This window comes from Pteropus vampyrus, unplaced genomic scaffold (assembly GCF_000151845.1).
Source record: "Pteropus vampyrus isolate Shadow unplaced genomic scaffold, Pvam_2.0 Scaffold66, whole genome shotgun sequence".
Lineage (NCBI taxonomy): Eukaryota > Metazoa > Chordata > Mammalia > Chiroptera > Pteropodidae > Pteropus > Pteropus vampyrus.
Window position 1 is genome coordinate 9262368 of NW_011888847.1, and position 6118 is coordinate 9268485.

Below are 6118 nucleotides of genomic sequence, written 5' to 3' on the forward strand. Positions count from 1 at the left end.
AGCCCACAATTAAGAAGTGGGGAGTTATAATCTATGTCTTTGACAGCAAAATAGTTACATAAGTTATTTGGAATTCTTCTGCAAAGGAGATTTGCTATTGTTCCCCCATTTATTTATTTATTCAATCATTTATTTATAACAGTATAGATTCATGAATATTTATTTTATGCTTTGGGTTAAAACCCAATACTACTTTATTTTGTTGCTCAAATTGTTCCAGCTTTGACCATCAAGAGCTTTTCAGTTGGCTTTTGTGTCCCTGAAAATACTTCAGTCATTGTGGGGTTTCATTGAGTGCTTCTTTACTTTCTGGAATTACAAGATGTTCAGGCTCGTCTTGTATATTTCTTCCCCAAGTCCTGGAATCAGATATTTCTCCAAGTAGCTCTGGTTCATTCACTGGAGATTGGTATTGGAGACCAGCATCTGGGTGTGCTGGATGCTCCTGGGGCACTGTTGCTTCTAGGTTTTCTCAGGTGGCAGAGAAAGAATACGCATGAGTGCATATTAACCCATGTATGTACACATGTATCTATAAATATTTCCGTCTAAAAACTATCTGTACCTGTATTAAGCTAAATATGGGTTCATACTCATGTCTCTGACTCTAACCCAGTACCACATGAATCATTCTAGCCTTTTCCCCTTGCTTGTCTACATCTTATTCCTTACAATGAGAAACATGGCTTCCATCCTTCACCAGCCATACATTACTTCATTGCTCAATTCCAGTGTACTGTAGAATGCTTACATAATTGTTAGCCCATGATTTTGTAGAAAATAATTTTATAAACTAGAGTGCTTATATACAATTTCTTTTGCCTTTAATTTTACAGACTCCATTTATTTCCAGCTTTACTTAGGTCAGCACTTTTCTCCTACCCTTTCTCCCCCTATCAATAAGAGTGTTCATGAATTTATAATACAGTTAGATTCTTTTGTCATATTTTGCACTCCATCCTGGAATCCTACAACCTCCTGAAGGATTTTTAAAATATGCATAATTAAGGCTCACTCTTTGTGCTATAAAGTTTTCTGGGTTTTGATAAGTGTAGGGTATCGTGGATCTACCATTTTTACAGCACATTAAAGAATAGTTTCACCACCGTTAAAAACAGATTTAGCTAGACAACTTTTCTCTCATCCCAAGCCCCAGGCAATCATTAATCTATTTACCATCTCTATAAGAGTTTTGCCTTTTCCAAGACGTCATATAAGCAGAATTATATAGTATGTAGCCTTTTAAGACTGGCTTCTTTCATTTAGCAATGTGCATTTAAGATTCCTCTATCTCTTTGTGTGGTTTGATAGCTCATTCTGCTACATGAATGTACCACGGTTTCTTTAGCCATTCACCGATTAAAAGTTGCTCCTAGTTTTTGGCAATTATCAATGTAACTGCTATAAATATTCTCATGCTGGTTTTTGTGTGGAAATAAGTTTTCAACTCAGTTAGGTGAATACTTAGGAGTGTGATCGCTAGGTCCTATGGTAAGACTATGTTTAACTTTGTAAGAAACTGCCGAACCATTTTCCAAAGTTGATGTTACCATTTTGAATCCACACCAGCAATTCTATGAGAGTTCTAGTTGCTCCACATCCTTGCCAGCAAATAGCATTGTCAGGATTTGGGGATTTTAACCACTCTAATAGGTGAATGATAGTATCTCGTTGTTTGACTACTTTCAAAAATATTAAGTTTGTCAGCAATGGCAAGTAAAACTTAAAAACTAAACAAGAAATCTGAGTCACTGGTATTGAGAATAGTTCTTAAATAACTCAGGCTACAAAAGAGGTGTGTCTTTTTGGGGTCATATCAGAAATCAGGTGTAGAAACTATCAATTTGTTTCCTATATTTAACTTTAGCTCCTATGTTCTCCCTCCTCAAAAAACAGAGAGAGAAAGAAAAAAGAGATGTGTGTCCTAATGCTTTATATAACATAAATGAGAGAGACGGAGAGACAGAGACAGAGAAAGAGAGATGCATAAAGTAATCTTCAGAACAGAGGAGAATATTGCTTCTAAACCAAAATGAAAAACATGCTCAAAACTGGAAGAGAGGGGTGTCATCTGGGTAGAGGGGACAATCCTAGAAACCCTGACCGCTCCTTTTTCTAAGAGTATCTGGGATTTGTGTTAATCAAGTGTAGTACAACATATAGACATGGAAAAGACTATCACAAAAGAAGATTTTACGGTCATAGGTCCCTGGAAACAGGAGGCACTGCACATGACATAGGACCACATGAAGATGCACCAGGGCCCATTCTAAGGAAGAAGCAAGGGGAAAACATGAGCAAGAGACTATACCATGGTTTCCTTGGGAAAGGCAAGACAGGGTAAGCAGGTTTAGGATTGGCCAGTTTGAATAATTTCTGTGGGCTCTGGGGCATGGTGGGAAGGGGCGTCTCTTGTTTGTTATCTGGCCTTCAGCTCATTAGGGCAGGGGGATAGTGGGTTCCCATGGGGCAGGATGTGAATAGCAGGGGTAGGGGCAGAGTGTTCGTAAAAATTCTCTGCACTTTCTGTACTTTCTGGTATGAAATTTTGTTATGAACTTAACACTACTCTAAAAAATAAAGAAAAAAATTAACAAATATGGTTTTTAATTGAATAGAATTTTCTGCACAAACCCTCACATGAAATCTGGTTATAACTTCCACCTTTGAGTTTTTTACAGTCCCCCATTTCCTTCATAGCTAACTAGGTCATTGGCCTGACAAGGGAAAATAAAGCAATTAAGGAAGAGAATGGTGTCTTAGACTTGGTCATTCCTCCATCCTAATCCTTATATATGAATATTTCATGACAGCATAAACCACAGAGTAGGCAGCCCACCTCCCAAGCAATGTTGACTATACACCAGGTGGTATAAAACTTTGATTAGCCAGAACACTATGCTAAAGGACTAGGGTTCTAGTTCATTGGTTCCATGGCTCCTGAGTGTACCCTCCCTCCCAGACCTGCCTTCCTTGGAAGAAGGCACAGCATTCCCTGAGGATGGCAGTGTTCACCCATTGTTTCAGTCCTGCGTGTGTGCTTCTGGGGTCGATTGCTAAAGAAATAAATGTTAGAATCCATTGTAAGTGCTGCTGGCAATGGACAAATATCCAAAGGAGCTAGGGCTCTGAGCTGAAATATGGAAGACAAAAAGTCCCTTACAGTGGGAGAGAAAGGAGGAGATAGAGCGAAGAAGAGAAGGTCAGAGAAGGCCGGAGATGAACCTCAGATCCTTCACCACCATAAATTCAAGTGAAATTTTGTTGTGAACTTAACACTACTCTAAAAAATAAAGAAAAAAATTAACAAATATGGTTTTTAATTGAATCGAATTTTCAAGTGCTGGATCCTCACTGGCACCCTCTGTGGTGGAGGCTGTTTACTGGGTCGTGAAGATCTGTGCCTAGTGTAGGTGCATTCACACCACATGCCCCAGCCCTATGCAATAAAAAGTCCAATGATCACCTATAACAAGACCTACTTTAAGTGCCATCTCTTCTGTCAGGCCATTCCCATCTCTCGAACCAGAAGCAGTCTCTCTACTTACTGATTATCTTGCCATGGTTTCAACACGTTTCTTGGAGCCTATGATAGTCAGGAAGGTGTTTCAAGAAACTCCGTGGTAAATGGGTGGAGGGCTAAGAGGGAAAGGGCTCCCCAATACAGCTCAGCCAGAACAGCTGTGTTTGTGCCTGTAACAGACATCAGCTCCTTACAGTTCCATTTAAAAAGGGAAAAACTTCAAAACCACTAATGTATAATGAAACATCACTATTTTGGACCATCCACTGCAGATAATCCAGATGGTCTCAATTTAGATACATGTTGTCTCATTGTCAGATAACATATCAGAATATGTGTCCCCATTTGGCATTTGGAAAACATCATGGAGTTGATGACATTTATCATATACTGTCTTGTAATAACACTTGTGCGCTTCTTTTATGATCTTTACAAATTTTAAACTGCATAAGTGTGGGAAGTGTATTCTCCTTTGCATCTTTTAGAGTAGCTGTCATAGTGCCTTACACTCTGGTGTTCAATAAATATACCTCGAATGACAATAAGAATGTTGGGTCATATTCACTAGCAAGCAGATTTGTGCAGAAGGTCCTAAGATGTACAACTTAATAGAATGAATGTGCAAAATTCTTATCTTTGCTTTCTAGACAGACTCACAATGAAAACCAATTTAAAGATGGGATTTTACAAACCAAAATGGAAGTCTTAGACCACTCTAGGAACAGAGATTTTAATAAAGGCCTGCAAAGGAGACAACTACCTCAGAAGCAGCTCAGCATTCAGTATTTACAGCATTTCTGGGTGAAGGTGCAAAGCTTAGGGTCACCACGTGTTGACTATTATCTGAGTGCCTTGTTTACATAACATGTCCTGCTCAGACAAGTGGCCAGACTACAGTCAGAGGCACCTAGATGTTTCTGGAGGGTTAAGATGAAGGCCTTTAGAATGCAGTTTCCACATTCAGTCAAGCAGGTTTGGAAAGAGAAGAGAAATATAGGTCAGCCCAAGAGGAGTGCCAACATTATTGGCCCAATTCCTTGGCACAGAGTGGGCACTCGATAAATATGTGTTGAATGTGTGAAATAGCTCTCTTTCCCTCCTGCTTCAACCTGTTCAGTCAGTAGTCAGGCAGCTCAAACCACTCTCAAGGCCACAAACATACCCATCTATTATTCTTCTTGAGGAAAATACCACAACCATAGTTTCTAGAGAATTGACAACAAAAACTAGTAGATGGGTTTCAGAGTATCCACCACACCTGGTGGGAGAAATGTGCTCGAGAGTCTGGACCAACAGCAGGGCAAGGGGCAGCTAAAGATCCTGGCCCTGAGCTTCAGTGACCTTGGGACCCTAAGCATAGGAGACTATTGTCAGATGTGGTTTTCAAACACCCTTACGAAATGTTCTCTATGACAGTCCTGGGTGTCCCCCACTGCATCTTTCATCGTTCTTTGTGTGAGCACAAATTAAGTGACCTGTAATAAACTCCTGGAAAGATGGTCTATCCTTCATGCACAGGGCCTTCTGACACTAGACAACACAATAAAGGTGGCATGAGAAAGGCAGAGATGGATGGGAGACCACCTAGGAATACCAGGTGCTGTAGGTATTAAAAAAATAAAGGAAGGAAAAAAGAAAAGAAAGGCAGAGACAGTGAAGACATATACTTGCAGGGTTTGAGTATGTTTTGTACATGTGTTGGGGGAAGGTATATGGGTACATGTCCTTCCTTTGTGCATGAATGAATGTAAGGGAGCAAAAGAAATGGGAGTATCATTGCAGCCCTGTCTTCCCCTCTTTTTTGATCTTGTTTCTCTCTAACCCAGAACATTAAGTGAAAAAATTGTCATAGCTCTACATGTTCGTTTTGACAGATACTAAATTAGATGAACAAGGAAACTTTGACAATTCAACAGTCTGGATTTGCTACCAGGTATACAAATGAAGAGGCTTCAGAGAAGGAATTAGTAGAGACTAAAATCTATGCAAACCAAGTTATTATTATCTGCATGACCCTTGAATGAATCACAGACCTTTCTCTAGTTCATTCATTAAAGGACTGTAGTATTCAGCAAATATATATCATGTGCCAGGTATCTATTCTAAGCACTGAGGATTCATTCATTCATTCATTAAACAAGTATTTATTAAGTCCTTACTATGTGCTAAGCACTGATGTAGTAGGATGTAGCAGTGAATAAAATAAGGCAGTTTCTGCCCTCATAGAGCTTATGCTCCAGTGGAATGGGGTGGAGGAGATAATAAAGAAATAAATATACAATATGTTGGGTGATAATTGTTATGAAGAATAAAGGAGATAAAAAGATAAAAAGGGCCATGGGTGATATTTTATATAGGTCTTCTGCAAGGCCTCCGGGGAGCTAACATTTAAGCAGAGGCCTGAAAAAAGCTAAAGAGGGAGACATACAGGTATCTAGAGAATGAGCACATGACAAGAATATAATAGGAATGACTCATTATACACAGAAGCATTTTAAGTTGCCGCAAATCCCTTCTGGAAAGAGGCGAAGAGTAAATCACTCAAAAGGGCCTTATCTACCAAACACGGACAAACAACAAAAGACAAACAAGAAA